This window comes from Macrotis lagotis, chromosome 5 (assembly GCF_037893015.1).
Source record: "Macrotis lagotis isolate mMagLag1 chromosome 5, bilby.v1.9.chrom.fasta, whole genome shotgun sequence".
Lineage (NCBI taxonomy): Eukaryota > Metazoa > Chordata > Mammalia > Peramelemorphia > Peramelidae > Macrotis > Macrotis lagotis.
In genome coordinates, this window is record NC_133662.1 from 112,495,753 (window position 1) to 112,519,195 (window position 23,443).

Consider the following 23,443-nt stretch of genomic DNA (forward strand, 5'->3'; position numbering starts at 1 on the left):
AGAGATGAATCAGAGAAGGAGTTAATAGGGTTCAAACATGGAATTATCTTGCCATAAGACTCCATGACAAGTCAAATATGCAAAAGGGCTGATTTATTATTTGATTTTAACTGAATTTCTGCCCCCAATCTCTTCTCCACTGTCCAAATTTTTTGGTTTCTCTTCACCCTCAATCACTTCAATACTTTTATAGGGGATTTGGGGCAAAAATGGGGCAGAATGCAGCAGAATGGGGCAGAAAGACAAATACTTGAAGAGGCAAATGAACAGAAATTAATGTGTGAAAATTGGGTTCATGAACAGTGTTCCATGTAGTATCATGAACCAGTCTGGTTGCCAAGGGAGATTGGGTCTATTTGCCCATTCCAAACTCTTAATTTAAAATATTACCCCACCCACCCCACCCACCCCCCCAGGCTTCATTGTATTTTGACAAATATTTATGAGATTTAACAGGCTTTACATATCAATGACAGAATAATAATTGTCATTGCTTCATGCCACTACCATAAAGACATTTCATTCTACCTGGGTTACATGCCCTTTTAACATATATTCATACTGTAAATGTCAAAGTAATAAAAAAGGAAAGGACTAGATCTCTCTCTCCCCCACTTTTTTGAGATCTCCTGTTTCAGAAAGCCAAGCCTGAAGATTAAGAAGGGCAGATTCCCACCAAACTACCCCATCAGAAGGAAAAGTGATTTATAAAGTTGAGAACAGTAACTTAGAAAAGGAAGCCTAGAATAGAAACATTCAGGATATTACCATATCATGGGGAAAGGAAAAAGTCAAGAGAGTCTTAGAAAGAAGATCAGGTGGATTGTTAATGGGTCTAGATCATGAAGAAAGGTAAAATGTAAGCTCTTTTAGGGCAGAGATTATGTCCTCTTTATTTTTGCATGTCAATTGTTTATTCATTCATTTGTTAAAAAATTTATTAAGCAATGTGCCAGACATTGTGTTAAATACTGAGGAAACAAAAAAAAAAGTTAAAAAAAATCCCTGCATGTAACTTCTTTATAAATATTTGTTGAACTTAGCTTAATTATTTAAGGCAGGAGGCTGGAATGTAATATAAGGGGACTTTCCTCCATTCATAATTTTTCTTGTTGTTCTTCATGGTGTCTTAGTGTAAATCTTCCTAATCCAGGGCTTTGATGGACTTCATTCTCAATAGCTAGTGAAACTTCAGTTTCTGAGTTCCATTCACCATAGTAGTTATTCTAATTTTCAGGCATCCTATAATACTCCATCCTCTCAAATGAGGTATTTGATTCACTTTGCTAAGAAAATTGAAGTTAATCACTTCAAACTCCACTCTCCTCCCCCCATTTCTTCTCAATTAACATGCCCAGAAATGTTAAGATGCCCCTGAATCTGACCTTTCCTACAAAAGAAAAAGCAGGTGATCAAATTGCAGGATGGAGTAGTACTGACCCTCAATAAACTCTGCTAAAATTGTAAAGAAGCTTACTAGGAAAATATATAACCTGATAAATAGCCCAAGAATTTGGTAAAAGAAGGAGGATTTATCAAACATTAACTATGAGATAGGCACTATTTCTTATTTTATCCTCACAATAACACTGGGAAGTAGGTGGTTAACCTCATTTTACAAATGAGGAAACAGATGTAGACAGCAATGAAGTGACTTTCCCCAGCATCACATAGTTAGTAAGAGTCAGAGGCCATACTGAACTCAGATCTTCCTGACTCCAAGCCAGGTCTCTATCTACCTAGTAACTTGATAGGAAGGGGATATGAAAGAGGACCCACATTTCTATTCCATCACAGTTCTAGTGTTTTCTTTTTATTTTCCTAAATAAATTGATATTCACAAATGACATAAAGACTGACTGTGGGAAACAGTATTAACTACAAAGGAATTCCTCATTGTTCAACTGACTGTACTGCTCCCCAGAAGTTTCATTGTTGGGAAAAACTACAAGATCCCATCAGACTTGTTACTCCACCTCATCAATGCCTTTCAGATTGAAAGTTGGGGTTAAGAACTCATCTCAGAACATGTCTTTTCTCATATCTGCACCACTATGGTACACCCTTGACCTTTCCATCATCTACCCCCCCCATCTTTCAGTTTGGTGTTATAAGTTGTCTGACAACTTGTAAGCTTCTTTTTTTTTTAAGGATTTTTGCAAGGAAAATGGGGTTAAGTGGCTTGCCCAAGGCCACACAACTAGGTAATTATTAAGTGTCTGAGGCTGGATTTGAACTCAGGTACTCCTGATTCCAGGGCCGGTGCTCTATCCACTGCGCCACCTAGCCACCCCCAGCTTGTAAGCTCCTTGAAGACAGAGACTGTCTGGCTATCCACATTCCCTTTATCTTATTAACATGGCATAAGAACCATGCAGAGGCATTATCAAGGAGAATATACTAAAATTTAAGCTCCATGCTTAGAAAACAATGAGATATTTTGTCAGTGATTTCAAGGTTGCTTTAAAAAGAGAACTTTATAAAGAAGATACCCCAGACTGGAGGACCAGAGGCAGAAAACCTCGATTTTATGTTATGTAACCCTGAGCATATACTACAAAAGAATGATGGCTATAGAATAAGCAACCACTAACAAATTATCTATTTACAAAAGAATATTATCAAAGGAAATGAGAGAAACACCTCTACTTTGAGAGAGGATATAAGAGGAAAAATGAAGAGTAACAGACCAAAGAGGAACCCCAAGAACTGCTAGTATCAAGATGGAACTCTATCCTCTTCAGGGAAGAATCACAGCCTCCTAAGGAATTAAAGTGGCTTAAGAGAATAGGAGCTCAGGTATCCCTCTTCCTCACTCACAGAAGAAAAAAATGGGGAAATTCACAGAAACAGAAAAGCAAGTGATTCTACTCTCAGGCCCTTGTTTCCAACTCCCATGGAGTTACCAAACTCCAATCCTGGATCATTCCAATCATTGACCTCCTCCACACCTACTCATATATAAAGAAAGATATGCACTTATATTGACTGGGTCCACAACAAATTTATGTTAGCTAATCCTGAGTCCTCACTTCATAATAGGGTAATACTATTCTTCTTGAATTGATTTTCTATTTTACTCACCACAGTAGTTATTCTAAACTTCTCTTCTCTTTTTCATGTCTCCTATAGCATTCCTTTCCTCTACCCTATACAGTTGAGGTCCATAACTCATACTTTGCTGAGAAAACTGTAGCCAATTAATTCAAGCTTCCTTTACTCTCCCTTTCTTCAGTTCACATACTCAGATGTCATTCCCTCCTTTATTCTAATCTTGGGACAGTTAAGTGGCACAGTAGATAGAGCACTGGTCTTGGATTCAGGAGGACAGGAGTTTGAATCCAGCCTCAGACACCTGCCACTTACTAACAGTGTGGCCTTGGGTAAGTCACTGATTGCCCCATATCCAGGGCCGTCTCCAAGTCATCCTGACCCCTATCTGGTCACTGGACCCAGATGGCTCTGGAAGAGAAAGTGAGACTGGTGATTTAGTACAGCAACCCCCTCACTCAAATCCAATTCACGTGCTTGCCATGGCATCACTTCCCTGATGTCATTATTCTAGTCTCAAAGGAAGGGGTCTTCTCACCACCAAGGTAATCACTTTAGTCCCATTATCTCCTCAACTACCATGTTACTTTTCACCCCTGGGACTCTTGGAGGAGAGGGGAAACATTATGGATCTGCTACAGTAATTAAATCAACTTTGTCATAACTCCTAGAAAGGGTGTGCCAATGTATGGTTCTTTTTCCAAACAAAAATATTCTTCCTCTTCACCACTCCTCTGTATGTATTCTCTCCCTGAATTAGAATGTAAGTTTTTTACAAAGAGAAACTGTTTTGTTTTTTATATTTACTTTATCCATCATTTATCATAATGCTTGACACATTCCAAAATGATGTATTGTATTGTGTTTTGAGATGCTATGACTTTGCACATGAATTGGATTGGGGGGGGGGGGGGGCTGTGCTAAATCAGCAGCTTCACTTTCTCCTCCAGAACCATCTGGATCCAGTGACCAGATATGAATCAGGATGACTGAAGATGCTCCTGAATTTGAGGTAATCAGGGTTTAGTGACTTGCCCAAGGTCACACAGTTAGTGTCAAGTGTCCCAGGATGGATTTGAGCTTCAATCCTCCTCACTCCAAGGGCAGTGCTCTGTCCACTGTGCCACCAACCTGCCCTACATTCCAAAATAGTCCTTCAAAGAAGATATGTCTGTACATCCCTGGGATGGAAGCCCTTTTCAATATTAGAAAATAAAACTTTACCCTCTCTGAAATAAGGCAGAGATACTCTTGACTCTGAGAGTATTTTTATCATGGTACAGGCTGTCAATGCCTAAAGCCTACCTCAACAGTAAAAAGATATCAAATGTGGCATGATATCCCATACCCTTAACTACCACTGAGTTGGGTGAAACCATAGCCAACAATGTATAACAGATGAAATCTAAAATAACTGAGAAACAAGGGTTCCAGCTTCTAACCTATCAATTTATTAAACAATGCATGTCAAATACATAACAAGTCCGGACTAGATCTCCTCAGCTTGGCACTAGACCTGAATGCAAAGGGAGATAGAATTTTATGCATTTAAAAAAACAGAATATAAACCAGGATACAAGATTAGATAATCTGATTTCTAATTTCAGGAAAAATTAGAGGCTTTCCAACTTGAAAGTTGGGAAGGGGAGAGCAAAAACATGTAATTTTCTAAAATCTGAAAAAGAAGGGGAGAACAAATAGGTGTAATTTCCCAAAATATGGGGGGAAAAAAGGTATCCAAGGACAGCTAGTTGACACAGTAGATACAGCACCAGCCCTGGAGTCAGGAGGACCAATAATTACCTAGCTATGTGACCTTGGGCAAGTCACTTAACTCCATTGCTTTGCAAAAACCAAAAAAAATTAAAAAAGATGTATCCCATTCTCCCCTAAGGGTCCGTATTCAATCAAAGGAATAAGAAAACAGTAACAACAATACAGGGTCAGTTTTCAGATAAGACATATGGGTTACTTGATATATATAATTGTGAGAAAACTCCTTTTATTAAGCTTCAGATTTGGCTGTGTTTTTATCTGCATAACCTAGGTTCTTAGTTAAAGGTCTCTAAGCAACAGGTAGAGATGGTCCACCTTGCCATACATGAAGGACTAGGTTCAAAGAATGCAACAAAGTTTTCTCACAAGACAGAAACTGGACTAGACCCATAATAGAAAGGGAATGGAACTAGATCCAAAATTAAATCACAAGACAAAGTCATTGTAGTTCACTCAATTTTCCACAATTCCCACAGTTTTCATAGAGGAACCTCAGGGAAATAGAGTATATTCACAAAGCCTGGGGAAACTCATTTCCAGGGCAAAACAGAAAAGGTAAACCAAAGAACCCAACAGGTACAGCAAAAATTCACTAGCAAATAGACATTTCTTCCTAGGAACAGCACTACATTAACCACAAGAACTACTACCTATAAAAGAACAGGTGTCAGATGAGGAGCATGCCATTAGTCTGTTTCCTTTTCTTTGAATTCCTCAAAGCATTAAGAAGTCCTGAAGGATAAGGCACAGAAGAGAAGTTTACTAGTAGTCATTGTCTCCCAGTGCTACTATTCTGAGGTATTTTAGGCAAAGCAAGACAACCTGTATTTTTGACAACTTTGTGAAGGTAAACTTACAAATATACATAGTTTCAATCATTATACTTATGTCCTAATACATGGTCTGACATATAATAGATGATTAATAAATGTCTGATTGATTGATGCACAGATATACATCTGGGTCAGCATATTTTTTGAACCATTAATTAAACTATATCTGACTGACATTCATTGTGAGTTGAAAAGTTATATTCAGGAGGATTAGTATCCTGGTCTCAGAGGAAGGATACTGAAGATCTAAGTTAGTTGATAATCTTTTATTAAGCACCTGGTATATGCCAGATACTGCACTAAGTTCGAGGAACATAAAGATATGGAAAAATTATTGTTCTCAATACCTAAAAACTATGTACCAGCAAGATATATATCTGATAAAATGGAAATAACCAACAGAAGGAAAGCACTAGCATTAAGGAGGATAGAGAAAGTTCCTAAAGAAGGTAGAATTTTAGCTAGGACTTGAAGAAAGCCAAGAGATAGAGATGAAAAAGAAACACATTTCAGACTTTTGGAACAGTCAGTAAAAATGCATGAAGTAAGGAAAAGTAGTATCTTATCTGAGGAACAGCAAGGTCAGGGTCACTGGATCACAGAATTTGGTGCAAGGGAGAAGCAAGTTTGGAAGGGGAGGGGAATTTCTGAAGGACTGTAAAGAGAGGATTTTTAGATTTGATCCTGGAGGTTATAAGGAACCTCTGGACTTTATTGAGTGGGGGGGGGGTAACATGGTCAGACCTAAACTTTAGAAAGATCATTTTGGCCACAGAATGGCAAATGGATTAGAACAGAAAGACTTGTGGCAGGACAACCAACCAACAGGTTACTGAAATAGTGCAAGATGAAGAGGGTCTGTATCAAGTTGGTGGAAGCATCAAAAGAGAAACAGGGGAATATGTGAGAAATGTTAGAAAGATGAAATCAATAGGCTTTAGCAATAGATTAGATGTAGGGAATGAGAGACTTGAGGAGGAGAGGATAATCCCAGAGTTTTAAGCCTGGGTGCCTGGGAAGATGATGGTATGTTTTACAGGAATAAGGAAGTGAGGAAGAGAGAGGAGAGTTTGGAGGGAAAATTAATGAGTTCAGTTTTGAACATATTGAATTTAAGATGTCTACAGAAAATACCAATTCAAGATGTCTAGAAGGAAGTTAAGATGTAAGAATAGAGGTCAGGAGAGAGATTTTGGATTAGATGAATACATCTGAGAATTATCAGCATAGAGATTATAATTGAATCCTCAGTAGCTAATAAGATCGTCAAGTGACATAGTATAGAAAAAGAAGAGAAAAAGACCCAGGATGGAGTCCTGTGGTATAACCACTGTTGGTGTGACTTAAGTGAAGATTCAAAAAGAAGACAGAGGAGGAGCAATCTGATGGTTTGGATGATTGGTTGCTGTCCTTTGTTCTCAAAGACCAAAATGACATCACTATTTTGAGGTCAAGGTTGATCAAACCAATGTGAGCTCAGAAGGCCAACCATAGCCAGGGCACAAATAGTATACAGGAACATTGGGAATGGAGATATCTCTAAATAACATATTTCAAATTTCTTTTTACTGCAGATATGTTTTGTTCATTGAGTACAACACCTTCTTTGAAAGAGGCATGGGGGGTGGCTATCGGGTGGCTAGGTGGCACAGTGGATAGAACACCGGCCCTGGAATCAGGAGTACCTGAGTTCAAATCCGACCTCAGACACTTAATAATTACCTAGCTGTGTGGCCTTGGGCAAACAACTTAACCCCATTTGCCTTGCAAAAAAACTAAAAAAATTAAAAAATTAAATTAAATTGAAAGAGGCATGGGTGGTCCTGTTCTAGTGTCTCCCACATCTCATAATTGATTGCAAAGTACTTCGGAGAGATCTTGAAAGAATATTTTTCTGACCTCCACATAAGCATCTTCATGTGAGTTCTCCATAAAACAGGTTTTTAGATAAATGTATGTTTGACATTCAGATAAGTGAGTAGTCCATCAGGATTGTGCTCTCTACAATAGAGTTTGCATGCTTGGCAGTTCAACTTAAAAAAAGGACCTCAGGGTCTGGCACCTTATCTTGCAAGGTGATCTTCAAAATTTTCCTAAAACAATTCAATTTCCTGGCCTGGCACTAATATAGGCATACAACAATGAGATCAACACAATAACTCTGAGATCTTCAGTTTAATACCTTTTCTCTTTCACACTTTTCTTTGAAGTTTCCCAAATACTAAGCTAGCTTTGACAACAGATGCATCAACCTCATCATCTATGTGTATATCCCTGGAAAGTATACTGCCAAGAAAGTGAAATTATCCACAGCATTCAGTATTATCCCATTTGCTTTAACTGATGGTTCCACATATAGATGGTGGGGTGCTGGCTGGTAGAGAACTTCTGTTTTCTGCATGTTGATTGTCAGGCCAAAATTAGCATAAGCAGTGCACAAACATCTACAAACAAAAAGTCACACACCAACTCTCCCTAGACTTTAGTCTTGGCTTGCACCTTTTTCAAGTTAAAATCATCTTAGTTTGTCTGGGACATTGTCACTTAACTTATGTCTTGTCACTGCCTCCAATGACTCTGGAGGAGATAGTGAGGTTATTTTGCTCAGTTTTGCCTCACTTAAATCCAATTCACTCATGAGTGTGATGTCATTGGTTCTCTTCAAGAAGGAAGAACCAACAACAAAAGTCTTGACTTGTGAGCTTTCAAATTAAATAGTTTACCTTCAGTGCAGCAGTTGATCTTGATGCCCTTGAAGGCATATGACAGTACCAAAAGCATCATGCTGGGACCAAGCATATAGCTCTGCTTCATCGGATTGATGATGCACAAGAGCCTAGTCTTTTATTCAGAACCTGTTTAAGCCTGCCAACATGAAGCTCTGATAGCTAAGATGTGAACCAAGAGAGAATAATGTCCCAAAAACCTAGAGAAAATATCAAGAAAAGAGTTAGTGTGATTTAGAGGAATTAGGCAGCAGGTGAGATCACTGTATCAGTTGTTTTTTTGTTTATCATTTTTCTTTGTTATAAGAAAGGATTTAACTAAGGAGGGGAAGGTGTTTATCCAAAAATGATTGTGGAATAAAAATAAAGGGCGTCAATAAAAACACCCTGAGTAACAAGAGTAGATTATTACCTATAATAAAGGTCTCCCTAAGAGTGGGTGGAGGATTATGTACCAGGAATAAATCTCATAAATTTGTCTGACTTAAGCAAACTGGGTGGATAAGGGTGTATCAGGAGATGTGAGATTAGATGGGGTGGGGCAAGGTGGTGACACCTAAACCCAGAGTCTGATTATTTGTTCTATGTGACGCCCCTAGGGTCTCATGAGGACAAAACATGAGTTTAGAATGTAATTAGTATCATCTTAGATGCATCAGCATCTATGGGAGCTCCTGACAAATTCAACATAAATGAATGCATAAAGAAAACATGAAGAGAAAAAGGAATACAAAAGTAGGAAAAGATGAGGGAAAAGAGGAAAAAATGAAAAAAGCGGAAAAAGAAAAAAAGTTCATCAAGTGAGGAGTCAAAGAGTGTCCCTAATAATTGTCTCAGGTCTCATTCACTCAGTAGCAATGAGAGGTCCATCCCATACTTGGCTCTTTTTATTTTTTATTTTAAATAATTTTAGTAAAGTATCAAATTGTTTTGTTAGCTCTTTGAATCAGTTGTGTCAAACATAAGGTCAAAATGTTTGCCTCCAAAATACCATAAATAGCATCTCTGATCCAAGTAAACCTAAATATAAATAATGCAATTTTAAAACAAGCTTATTTTAATAATAATTATTCACATTTATAATGAAAAACTCATGTCTTTTCACTTTAGTAGTGAAAAAGTATGATGATATATAAGGATTGGATTTTCTTTCACATACAAATCAATTAGTCAACAAACTATCATTATATAAAAGACAGTCCCATAAATTAATAATTTATGAAATTATGAAATGGGGGCAGACACATCAGGTTCCTTGAGTATTCACCAGGAAATACCATAGTTGGCAGCAGAGAAATAGGAAAGCAATCACACTTTAAGACAGAGGGTATAGAGTCCAAAAGCCCAGAAAGGCAGAGACAAGCACCCAAAAGTGGTATAAAGACAGACAGCGGAATGGGCACAGTAGGTAGGCAGTGTGAGGAAGAAAACAAGGAAGGATTCTCAGTATGGTAATATCCTTTCCACAGGCTGAAGATTAAATGTTGTGTATGGGATATAGTAAATAAGTCAGTTTGATTGAAGCATAGAGTATTTGAGTATATGTGTGAAGCAGCTAGGTAATTCAATGGATAAAGTTTGGACCTGGAATCAAGACCTGAGCAAGTCACTTACTTCTCTTTACTTTAATCCTCTGGAGAAGGAAATGGCAAACCACTCTAGTATCTTTGCCAAGAAAACCCCATACAGGACAAGGAAATGCTGAACATGGCTGAAATAACATGTAATAAGATAAGCTGGATCCAGATTGCAATGGTCTTTAAATATTAGAGGAACTTGTATTTTATCCTAGTGGTAATAGGGAGCCACTGAAGTTTCCTGAACAGAAGAGTGACACAGTCAGACTTGTGTTTTAGGAATATCAAATTATAGCTATATGAAAGATAGATTGAAGAGGAGAGTGGTGATGTAAGCAAAGAAATATAAATAGGACCATGATTAGGACCTAGTCACCTGGACCTTAGCTTTGGGGGAAAAAAATCTTGGGAGCATCTCTAGTTCCTCTCTGGAGGGGTGCTCCTGCTCTTTGGTGGTCTGGAAATTATCATCCTCACATCTTTCAGTCTTTCAATATCTGCATAGCACATTATAACTCTGCTTATTCCCTTATCTATTCCTTAATATCCTTTCACTATAGTTCCCTGTTCCTGAGGCTACCACCCATCTCTCAACCCACTAAAGGAAATCAGACTTTCCAAAGGATAGACCACTCTCTTTCCTAGTGCAACTACAGCACAGACTGTTTTGTGCTTTTAATAATTACTACCTGATTCCAGATAAAAGAATTTCTAATTATAGTTCCGTTAAAATACCGCTGTGTTGCTTCCTTGTGAAGCAGCTCCTCCTGCTTGACCTCCAAGGTGAAGGGAATTTAATTGCTATAATTCATCAAAGAGTGAGGTCTTGTGACTAACAATGTAAACTGGACATCTTTTCAGAACCTGAAGGATCTTTTGTGATCCAGGTGTAGAGGTGGCAAGCTAATCAGAACTACAGATGTGTTAATTAGCTCAAAGGAGTATGGAACCAGGATCTATAAGAGCTTGAACACTTTTCTGTGGAGAAGGAGGTAACAGGACTGGAGCAGTTGTGGCAGAACTGAAGGGACAACAAAGTGATAGAGGGATTCCTACCTCAAGCAGAGGAGTTCCTAGACCAATCTAAGAATCTCTGGTTTAAGCAGGAGACACAAGAATTCAAAGTGTGAAGCAAGAAGGCATCATACCAATTTGAGAAAGTCATGTCAACCCAGACTTACTACTCTTCATGGGTCTGTAGAAGTCCAAGGGACAGAAGGATAACTGTCAGAATTCCAGTTCTTTTTCCTGTTTGGGGTCTGGTGACTTAGTTCCCAGATAAGTCTGTAGTGACCATATAGAAGCCTAGGCGAGGGAGGGCTCATCAAACACATGGTTTCTCTTAAGATCACAATCAGGAGTGAGTTGGAGCTAACTCTTAATAGAGTTAATTGCTAAATTTTCAGGACGAGAATATACACTTCAGAACTGACAATTCCTGCTAACATGAATTTGATTTATTGTTTTGTAGATTTAAAAGTGTCTGAGCATTCATCCCCCCCCCCCGAGAGATTGTAATTATACATTTTATTAGCACACTTCTATTTTGTTCTACAAACAGCAATGCAGTAGAAGGCTCAGGAAATGAAGTCATGACCAAATAGAGGCCTGTTGACTATAGGATAATAATGACAATAGCAATAATGAAAATAACTGGCATGTATATGATGCTTTAGGTTTACAAAATGCTTTACATCTATTATATCACTTGAGCCTCACAACATCACCATTAACAATTCAACTTCTTGTCTCCTATGAAGGGACTTAAAGCTCCAGGGCAAAATTATAAGCCTGGGGTTTATTTATAATAGGTTCTGAGGAAAAGTGAGGCTCACCAGAGGGTAAAGTTTCCTTGACTTTCCATGGATTCAGTTATGTTATTTCTATATTCTTTGTTAGGTGTAATAAACTGGTTCTGTCATCCATTCCCTATTAGCCTGGCTGTAGAAAAATGAACTATTTTTAGAGAGCTCAAGTGAGCAAAATTCAAAAATTCTAGAGGGAACACTTTGCTTGAAGGCAAAACAAGCCATCTTTGAATTACTATTGAGAGGTCCCCAAGATTGAGTCCAGTTTGTGGGAACCCAAAAGTGCATTTCAGAGTCACAGGTGATACAAAAATAGAGATAAAAAAGAACTTTCCTGAGGTTTGACATTAGTTACCATATGGGTAAGTGAATTATATGAAAAATTTTAATCATGTTCCTTAGGGATATATATATATATATATATATATATATATATATACATATACATATACATATACATATATATATATTTGTCTTTCAAAATCTGTGATAAATTTTCTTTTTAAAAGAACTTTGCCCAAATGCTTTTGTAAAGCAAAGTGCCCTGTTATCTGTTAATAATTACCTCCCAGTTCATTTAAATTAGGATTTACACATTTTTTAAAAGTTGTGCATACCTGTTTTACAACCCAAGAGATATATACAGCCCAATTTTCCAGTTATTAACCCTAATGAAAATTGTACTGTTTATGGTAAAATAGCAGATAGCCAAATCAAGGTGTTCAATATAAATCTAACCCAAGTATATATTAAAAAAAAAGATTCAGACTTTGGGTAAGAAGAACGCTCTCAAAATGACTATTTCTGGCTAACAAGCAAATTGATGCTAGGTACTATAAGTTAAAACTTTCTATATTCTGCTACTAAGCATAGCAAGTAGTTATGAATATAATAGACATCAATAAATACTAGTAAATGAAAGAACAAATGAGAAAATAATTAGATTTATTTTAGTTTTTAGTTTTTCCAATTACTTTATTTTGTTTTTCCAATTACGTTATGAAAGTTTTTCAACATTCATCTACATGCATATACATTTTAATAAGTTATATAATTTCCTTCCACCCTCCCTTCTCATTCCCCTCCCCTCAGTGACAAACAGTCTGGTGAACATTATACATATACATTTGTCTTTAACATGTTTACAAATTAGTCATTTTCTGTATGAGGAATTAGGACTAAGAAAAGAAAGAAAATTTAGACAGGAAGGAAAAAAATGTAAGAAAAATCTTTTTAAACATGAATATAGTGTTCATTCAGACTGTAGTTTGGGTTTTTGTTTTGTCTTGTTTTTCTTCTTTATGTGGATAGCAGATAGATGTGGATAGCATCGTCAATAATAGGTCTCCCAAGGCAAAGTTGAGCAACTCACAATGTTGTAAATGTGTACAAAGTTCTCTTGTTTCTGAGCCCTTCGCTCAGCATCAATTGTTGTAATTTCTTCCATGCTTCTTTAGAGTTCAATTATTCATGGTTTCTTTAGAACAATAGTACTCCATAACATTCGTATACCATAACTTGTTCAGCCAATTTACGGGTATCCCCTCAATTTCCAATTCTTTGTCACTAAAAAAAAAGGGCTATTATGATTATTTTGGAACATGTGGAACTTTTCTCATTTTTTATATTTCTTCTGAACATAAGTCTAGTATTGGTATTGAGTCAAAGGGTATGATCAGTTTTATTGCTTTTTGGGCATAGTTCCATATTGCTCTCCAGAATGGTTGTATCAGTTCACAACTCTACAAATTGTGCAACAATGTCCTAATCCTCCCATAATCTCTCCAACATTGATAGTTTTCCCTGTCACCTTAGTCATTCTGACAGGTGAGAGGTGGTACCTCATAGTTGTTTTAATTTGCATTTCTCTAATCAGTTATGATTTGGAATTATTTTTCATATGATTATATATAGCTTCAATTTCTTCCTTTGAAAACTGCCTGTTCTTATTCTTTGATATTATCAATTAAGGAAAGACTTGTAACCTTACAAATTTAATTCAATTCTCTATATATTTTAGAAGTGAGACCTTTATCATAACCTCTGTTCTGTGAAAATTGTTTCCCAGTTTTCTGTTTTCCTTTTCATCTTGATAACATTGTTTATTACAGCAAAACCTTTTTAATATAATCAAAATCATCAATTTTGCAATGTACTCTATTTCTTGTTTAGTCAGAAATTTTTACTACTGTTTCTTTTGTGCCTATCCCGATCCACTGATCCATTACTCTATTTCTTTTTTTTTAAGGATTTTATTTTGAGTTTTACAATTTTTCTCTAATCTTGCTTCCCCCCCCACAGAAGGCAGTCTGTTAGTCTTTACATTGTTTCCATGCTATGCATTTATCTAAGTTGAATGTAATGAGAAAGAAATCATATCCTTAAGGAAGAAACATAAAGTATAAGAGATAGCAAAATTACAGAATAAGATAACAGTTTTTTTTAATTAAAGGTAATAGTCTCTGGTCTTCATTCAAATTCCAAAATTCTTTCTCTGGATACAGATGGTATTCTCGATCGTGGACACCCCCAAAATGTGCCTGATTGTTTCACTGATGGAATGAGCAAGTCCATCACCCCCATGATGTTGTTAGGGTGTACAATGTTCTTCTGGTTCTGCTTATCTCACTCAGCATCAGTTCATGCAAATCCTTCCAGGCTTCCCTGAATTCCCATCCCTCCTGGTTTCTAATAGAACAATAGTGTTCCATCACATACATATACCACAGTTTGTTAAGCCATTCCCCAACTGAACGACATTCGCTTAATTTCCAATTCTTTGCCACCACAAATAGGGCTGCTACTTTTCATATTCTTTGACCAAGAATATATCAGGGAATGAAGCAGGCTTTACAAAAAGCTTCATCTATCTCCATTTATGTTTATAATAGTCTTTTATTACTTCTTTTTTTCCATCACTAATCTGGAAACATTTTTAAGATATAGAAGTTGTAAGAGATAAATTCAGGCCACATTTTAATATAAATAAAATACACTGTGACAGACCATCCAGTTTTTAGGGATCTTGTGATTTTCATTTTATTCAAAGATGAGAGGATTTGATATATTCCCCAAATTCCCTTCCAGATCTTTGTTTTCTTCATTTTGACTCTATGATAAGTTATAAACATGTGTAATTGGAATGGAGCTTTGCTCATAGCCCATCTGCAGTACCAAAGAGACAGTGTTTGAGAAACTCAAGACACTCTACTTGTTCTAACATTTTAGATTGAAATTACTATATGTCTGGGTTTAAACAAATCACAAGAAAGCAGAAGTAGGAGAATATTGTACACAGTGACAGAGATATTGTAATGATGATCAAATGTGAAAGACTTAGCTACTTTGCTCAATCCAATGATTCAAAGCAATTTCAAAGGACCTATGATGAAAATTTCCATTTACTTCCAGAAAAAGAATGATGAACTCTGAGTGCAAATTGAAGCATGCTTTTTTCATTTTATTTTTCTTGTTTTTTCAATATGGTTAATTAAGAATTACAATTTATATGACTTAACAGTAATAATTGACATCATATTCCTTGCCTTCCCGATGAATGGAGGAGGGACTGAAGAGGAGAGAATTTGGAACTCAAAATCTTAAGAAATGCATGTTAAAAATAAATATATAGGGGTGGCTAGGTGGCACAGTGGAAAGAGACACTGGCCTTGGAGTCAGGAGTACCTGAGTTCAAATCCAGCCTCAGACACTTAATAATTACCTAGCCGTGGGGCCTTGAGCAAGCCACTTAACGCCATTGCCTTGAAAAAAATCTAAAACTAAACAAATAAATATATATATATATATATCTTAAAAATTATACTTTACTCTTGTATAAATTGGAAATTTGCAAATGGAATTATAAACATATTTAATCTATCAATCAATAATTTATTGAGTTAATCATCAATAATTTATTAGAATCCTGCTACGTGCCAAACTCAAAATTATTGGTTCTTAAAAAAAAAAAGAAAAGAAAGATTCTCTGCCCTCAAGAACTTATTCTTATCAGGGCAGACAACAACAATGCTACTTTCTCATTTGGCACACCAAGTGAATAAAATAATAAGATTAATCAGAATAAATGGTAGTATTACCTTGATAAGTACTGTTTTGGTTTTTTTCAAGACAATGGCGTTAAGTGACTTCCCTAAGGTCACACAGGTAATTATTAAGTGTCTGGGGTTGGATTTGAACTCAGGTCCTCCTGATTCCAGGGCCAGTGCTCTATCTACTGTGCCACCTAGCTGCCTCAAGTATACTTAAGGCAAAATTACATCTCTTAAAAGTTTACAAATTTTAAAATTTCATTTCATTTTTATTATGATGTTTATAAACATCAACATTCCCATATACAAAAAAAAATTTTATATGAAATTATCCATCTGTATTAGTTTAAATATATAGTTTAATACAACAGTAACAACATTTCCCTATTAGTCTAGCTCCTTCTGCATTTCCTTATGCTTTCCTCTTTGTATTTTTAAATAATCCAGTAACCTTTATCTTTCTTTTCTCTTTTTTGCAGCACTGTTACTTCCCACAAACTCCCTGTCACAACTTTTCCCTCCCAAAAAATAAGTCTTCACTTGCAACAAATAATTATAGTCAAGCAAAATAAATGAAAACAATGGCCTATTCTAAAGATACATATCTTAATCTGCATCCCTAGTCTATAACCTTTCTGCTAAAGATATAAGATGCATGTTACATCTTATCTCTTCTGGCGTGATTGGTCATTGATCTTAAAGACTTTCAAAAGTTGTTTTTCTTTTACATTATTGTATTCCCTGTAAATTATTATCCCAGTTCTACTCACTTCTTTCAAAATCAGTTCATACAAGTATTCCTAGTTTTCTCTGAATTCATCACTTTTATTATTTCTTATGCATAAAAATATACAGTTATATTCATGTCATATTCTGTTCCGTCCCCTAAGCTTTTAATGTTTTTACATTTTTAAGGGTGATGTAATTAGCAACAAAGAAAATATCCAACAGGTCCTTATATTTAACATCTACTTAAAAGTTACTCTGTCTTTTGTTTTGATGGCAAGAATACATAAATAGAAAAGCAACATTGGGTAGAAAAAAAAGATTGTAAAAAGACTATACTAGAGATGTTTTAAAATTTAGATTACTTTTGCTTTAGTTCTTATACTACAGAGAGACCAGTAAACAGGTAGGATATTAAGAAAGTTAATCATATTAATTAATATAGTTTCTTCAAAACAATAAAATGTTATTGTGATTGATTGTAATGACACAGTGAAAAACCCACTGACTAGAAGTCAGAAGATCTGTATTCTAGTCTTAACCCCCCACATTTGACTGTTCAATTTTTTGCAAGTCATTTAACTTCTCTGAATCTTAATTCCCTCACTTAAAATGTTACACCAAAGAAAGTATGTGAAAGTACTCTGTTACTACAAAGCACTTTACAAATGAAAGTGTTATCAATGACAAAAAAGATAATTGTAATTATAATGAAATGAAAAAACCATTTATTAATATAGTGTTGGGGAACTGGTCAAGACACCCTTCAACAATTGACTCTTCCTTCCCACCCCACTCAGTTTATGAAATCACGGAAGAGTTTAGTAACAGAAATAATCAGATATAACAAGTTAAACAAAATTCAATTATGTATCTGTACTGTTACCTCTTTACAAAGTATGAAGACATTTTCCTTGATGGAATTTAAAAAATATCTAGCTGTTGGCTAACGAAGTTTAAACCACATTCCAGCTGGCCTTTAAAAAACTAACTTACAGGGCAGCTAGGTGGTACAGTGGATAGAGCACTGACTCAGGAGTCCAAAGGACCTGAATTCAAATCCAGCCTCAGATATTTAAAATTACCTTGAGCAAGTCACTTAACCCTTGCCTTGCAACCCCTCCTCCCCAAAAAAGCCTAACTTGCTAACTTAAAAGACTGCTAAGGCAAGAATCAGATTCAAGAAGTATGATCTATAATGAAATTTGGCAAACCAGAAGATAGCCAAGCATGAAAAACTATAGCTGGAAAAGGGATCACTTTTTGTCTTTCCTTTTGTGACTCTATTAAAGGACAGCAAAAAGTTGTTCTTGTAGGACTGGTTGTAAGTACAGATACAGTCAAGGGACTGAGCCTCAGAAATTCAAATTTCATTGTTTTAGAGGTCATATAATCCTTGAGATAATGACAGAAATGGGAACTGTGCAGTGGAGTTTGGTACCAGGAGGCATTCAAGACCTTTTCCCCCAGGGCTATAAAGCGGTTACCTTTATTTTGGGTATGTGAATCAACAGGCTACTTAATGGGCTTCCCAACAAGATGGCAGAGTAGATAAGAACAGAACAACTGAATTCCCATGTATTCCAGAAAAAAAAGATAAAACATAAAAGCCTCAGGAAAAACAATAATTAAGGGAAAAATTAAAAGTCTACAGTGAATACCTTAATCTATCCTAAATGGACTAAAAGATAAAAAAAGAAGCCTGTAGGCACTAAAGAAGGGGCTGACCAGAGGAGCCAAAGAAAGACAAACTCAGTGCTTTCTAATTATCTAGATAGGATGTCCTCAGGTTGATCAAGTGTGCCCTGGACCAGAAGACCAGTTCACTCAGGTAAGGAGACTTGGGTTGGCTAATTACCCCCAAAAGCTCTGGACCTGGGTGTGGGATGGGAGCTAGCATACTGGGATAGTTCCTTCTGAGAGGAAGACAACCCTTGCTCCAAAAAACTAGGGGCTCTGAAAGTTTGCAGCAAGGTGACAATGAGCCATTCTGACTACCTTGAAGAGTTCAGTGCTCTATACCAAAAGAATCCACGAGAGCCTGGGAACTGCTCTAACTTCCTTTTACAGCAGCTAAAAGGAGGGCTAGTGGCAGGACCTCATATAATAGAGATCAAGATCAAAAAGGGGTCTTTGAAAATAAGAATAAGCAAAAGAAGACTGGCAATAAAGACATTTTTATGAATCCAGAGACATCCAGATGGCCAAAGCTAGAGAAAGAGAATTGTCCCACAGAAACAATGGGTACACCCTCAAATAAGAGTACATTTGTTTGTCCACAAAGTTTATTAAAATTCCTTGAAGAAATTAAACAAAGGATTTTATAAAATTATAAAGTGAGATTGCTAGAGGAAAAAGTAGAAGGAAAATACTTGACAAAATCTTATCTTAGATACAGACTACTTGAAAATTACAATAGACAATCCAGAAATCAGTGAAAAGTATCTGGCAAAAACAATTGCTTAGAAAACAGGTCAAAGAAAGATAATTTAAGAATTACTGGATGATCTGAAAACTATGACCAAAAAATAATCCTACCTACTGAATTTTAAGAAGTTGTAAATGACAATTCTCTGGAACTATTAGAACATAGGGCAAACTGAATATAGAAAGAATCCATTGCTTACCTCCTGAAAGAAACTCAAAATGAAAACTCTCAGGAATGTCAGTCAAAATCCAGAGTTTTTGATTTAAAGAAAAAGACCACCAGCAGCCAGAAAATAAAAATTGAAGTATCAAGAAACTACAGACAAAATTCTATATCACTTGATAATTACTTCTATAAAGATTAGAACTTAGTATACAATATTACAAAACATGAAAGATAAAAGGCTTATAGCTAAAAGTAATTACATGGAAAACTGAATATATTTCTGAGATAGCAATAAGGACTCGACTTAGGGTTTTATTAGGACCTATGGTTTTGGTTATTTATTATAATTATAGTGGAGGCCATTGAGGTGAAAAGAAGTTATACACAAAATATATGGAGACAGAAGAATGCAGCATTTTTATTATTACAGTAGTATTTTCTGGTGATGAACCTTTCTCTATCAATGCAGACTAGTACTTTGTCGGCAGTTTACAGTATGGAAGGAAAAATTGAATAAAAGAGAAGACTTTCAAGCACTGCTGATGAAAAAATAAAGCTGAAAAATCTTGAAATACAAATATAGGGAGCATATAGATCCTTTGACCCATCATTACCATTAATAGATCGGTATTCCAGAGATTTATTTTAAATGAAAAGGACCTATATATGCAAAAATATTTACAGAAGCACTTGTTATAGTGGCAAAGAATTGGAAATTGAGCAGATGCTCATCAACTGAAGAATGACTAAACAAGTTGTGATATATAATTATGATGAAACAATATTATACTATAAGAAATGATGAGCAGGATACCTTCAGAAAAACATAGAAAAATTTACATGAACTGAATCAAAATTAAATGAGGCTAACCATGACCTATTATACATAATAACCGTAATATTAAACAAAGATCAACTGTGAAAGATTTAACTATTCTCAGCAATGCAATGATTCAAGACAATTCTGAAGAACTTATGATTTAAAAAATTGCTACCCATCTTCAAAGAAAGAACTGATAGAGTAATCAAAGCTTACTTTTTTAAACTTTTGTTTTTCTTGGGGTTTTTTTGACCTGTGTTTTCTTTTACAACATGACCAATGTGGAAATATGTTTTGTATGACTATACATGTATAACCCATCAAATTGCTTGCCTTCTCAGTAGAGGAGTGGGGAAGAGAGAGAGGAAAGGAGAGAATTTGAAGTTCAACATCTTATAAAAGAAATGTTGAAAATTGGTTTTATATATTATTTAGGGTAACATTATATTAAAATATTTTTTTAGGCAAATGGGGTTAAGTGGCTTGCCCAAGGCCACACAGCTAGGTAATTATTAAGTGTCTGAAACCGGATTTGAACCCAAGTACTCCTGACTCCAAGGCCGGTGCTTTATCCACTACGCCACCTAGTTGCCCCATATTAAAATATTTTTTAAAAATATAATTACAAAAATCAAAAGAAATCTAGAAAGGTAAATCTATTGCAGCAATTAGTAAAGTATGAAAAGAAATATATCCCCTGAAAGTGTCTTCAAGAGTCATAAATGGAATTAAATAGGACAAATAGAGAGCCTACAGGTGGTTATGTCCTGTTTTTATAATCTTACATGAAGAAAGAAAAGAAATTGAAAAGAAATACATTAGAGAGAAAGGAGAGTGGAATTTATGATTTTGCATAATCTGAATGACAAAAATAACATATGCAAACAAGGACAGTGTGGAAGAAGCAGGAATCATATGAATATCACCTTTATCTGAATTGGACAAAGGAAAACTGAAAATACAAAGACAACAGAAATACATTGAACTTGAACAGGAAAGTAGACAGGAGCAGAGAGAGGGGAGTGGTGATTAAGAGGGAGAGTAGAATAGAGAGGAATTAGTCATAAGCAAAAACAAATTCCAGTTATGGATGATGGATAATAAAGGAAGAATTGAAAGGAAAGAAGGGTGAATCTGTGATAAGTCTCAGAAAAAGGTGGAGAAGAGGGGCATTTGAGCAGAAACTGTGCACACTCTCACTGTTTTCTTTGTAAATGGGAAAGGAAGCAGTTAATGAGAGGAAAAAAATAGAAGAAAATAGGATGAAGGGAATTCACACGGTTAATAATGGGATATCCTCTATTCTGTTTGAAGAAGTAGGCCTGTGTGATAGAATTGTAAAGTTTGTGAAAAGGAATATGGTGAAAGAACACTAGAAAGGGAGGAAGAGGGGGCCAGGTTATGTAAAACTTTGAATGCCAAACAAAGGAATTTATTTTTGATTTTAGAAATAATAGAAAACCACTGGAGTCTATTGAGTAGTTGGGTTGATATGGTTAGACTTGTACTTAAGAAAAATCACTTTGGTAGCAAAGTGGGAAGTTGGAGTGGAAAGAGACTGGAGACTGGAAGACAGCAACCAAAAGGCAGTATTAAGACTTTAAAAGCTCAAGAGGTCAAAACTCATACAATACAGGTGTGTCTTGTGTTCCAGTTCTACAAAAGTACCTTGTTTTAGGGCAGTTGTAAGTTTCAGAGCTTTACTTCTTATCTAGAGATAATGGAATCCTTTCTCTTTTCTGGATATGATAGTACTAATAATAATTTAATTATTGGGTGTCAATCACTATACTGCATAGTATCTTGGCATAAATCCACCTTGTTCCTGAATTTTGCATTTTTCTGACTGTTTTGCTATTAAATAAATATCCTGTCAATTCCCTGTCCTATAGAATATAGACTGGTTCTAATTAAGTTTTTTTGATGGCTATGTTTCTGACTGTGGTTCACATCACATACCACCTCTCTATATTTGGCACCTAATGGAGTAATTGATATGTTTAATATCTATGATTAAAAATATAAAAGTTTTACTGTAATGTCAACCTAATTAACAACATGTGTTAAATCTCTTGAATTCAGTGTTTCAATGAATTCTTATGACAGTGATGTCAATTAGTACCCTTCAACATCCAATGAAGCAGTCATCCTTGTTTGCCTACTTCTATCTGGAAATTGTCTTTTAGCTGTCAGTAACTGATATTAGTGATTTTATATGTTACCCAGACCAGATTGCAGATTTAGTTAGCATTTAATTTCGTAAAAGTTGGTGGGGAGGGTTGATTTTGGATAAAACAACTTGATTTGGGGGGCGGCTAGGTGGCATGGTGGATAAAGCACTGGCCCCTGGAGTCAGGAGTACTTCGGTTAATAATTACATAAATATATATATATATATATATATATATATATATATGTATATATACATATATATATATTGCTTTGTTAAATGATCACCAGATTGATGTTAATGGAGTGAAATATTTGTAGGTTGATTTCAGAACTGAAATAAAATATTGTGAAAATTAAAGCTTAATAAATGTTTACCATTAAAAAAAGATATTTCAGTAGTTTGTATAAGAGGTTAAGAGGCCCTGAACTATAGTAGTGATTATGCAGATGGAATGAAAGGGCTATACAAAAGATATATCAATGGAAATAGATGTAACAAGGCTTGGCAAGTGAGGTGTAAGATAAGAGAGAGTTAAGGAAAACACCAAGGTTGCAGCAAATAAAGGAAGTATTTGAGGGCATGCTACAAAGCTCTTTTCAGGGCTAAACTGTATATGCAAAGATCTGGAATATGGCCAGGAAGTTAGAAAAAAATAAGACTTTTCCTTTAAATCTGTCATTGTCTCTCTCTACTCTTGTTCTGCTCAATCATCTATATCAAAGAATGATAGAGACTCAGGATTAAAAAACTATAAAACTCTTAATCCCAGAGCTGTTTTGTAATTCCTGGTCCACAATTACCAAGTATATAATCTAACATTAAAACTGGAACATAAATATAATTCTCACTATAAACTGGGGTGAGGTCTATGATAGAGATACCCTAAGCCCCTAAAATAGGAAGTATAATCTTTTTTTTTAGGTTTTTGCAAGGCAAACGGGGTTAAGTGGCTTGCCCAAGGCCACACAGCTAGGTAATTATTAAGTGTTTGAGACCGGATTTGAACCCAGGTACTCCTGACTCCAGGGTCAGTGCTTTATCCACTACGCCACCTAGCCGCCCCTGGAAGTATAATCTCAAAAAAAAAAAAGACAACTTAGAACAAAAGAGCTTGCTGAGTAGACCCTGATATCTGTTCTAAAGGGTTTGGTATCTGAAGCTGAGAATCTCCTGATGTGATAATGAGAAGCTACAGTAATTAAGACCAAAGCAATAAAACAAGTGAAGCTGGTTCTAGGGGAGAGTTTCTGCCTTTTCTAGAAAAGCTGGCAAAGTCCTGTGAGTTTTAAGCTAATAGAACATGGTAAGAGC

The 23,443-nt window shown here is 35.7% G+C and overlaps 1 long non-coding RNA gene across 3 annotated transcripts in view; it reads left to right on the top strand.

Moving 5' to 3' along the window:
* The window catches only part of LOC141487809 (uncharacterized), a 210,948-nt gene that overhangs the window by 181,505 nt on the left and 6,000 nt on the right, over positions 1 to 23,443 (top strand). The window lies entirely within an intron of this gene.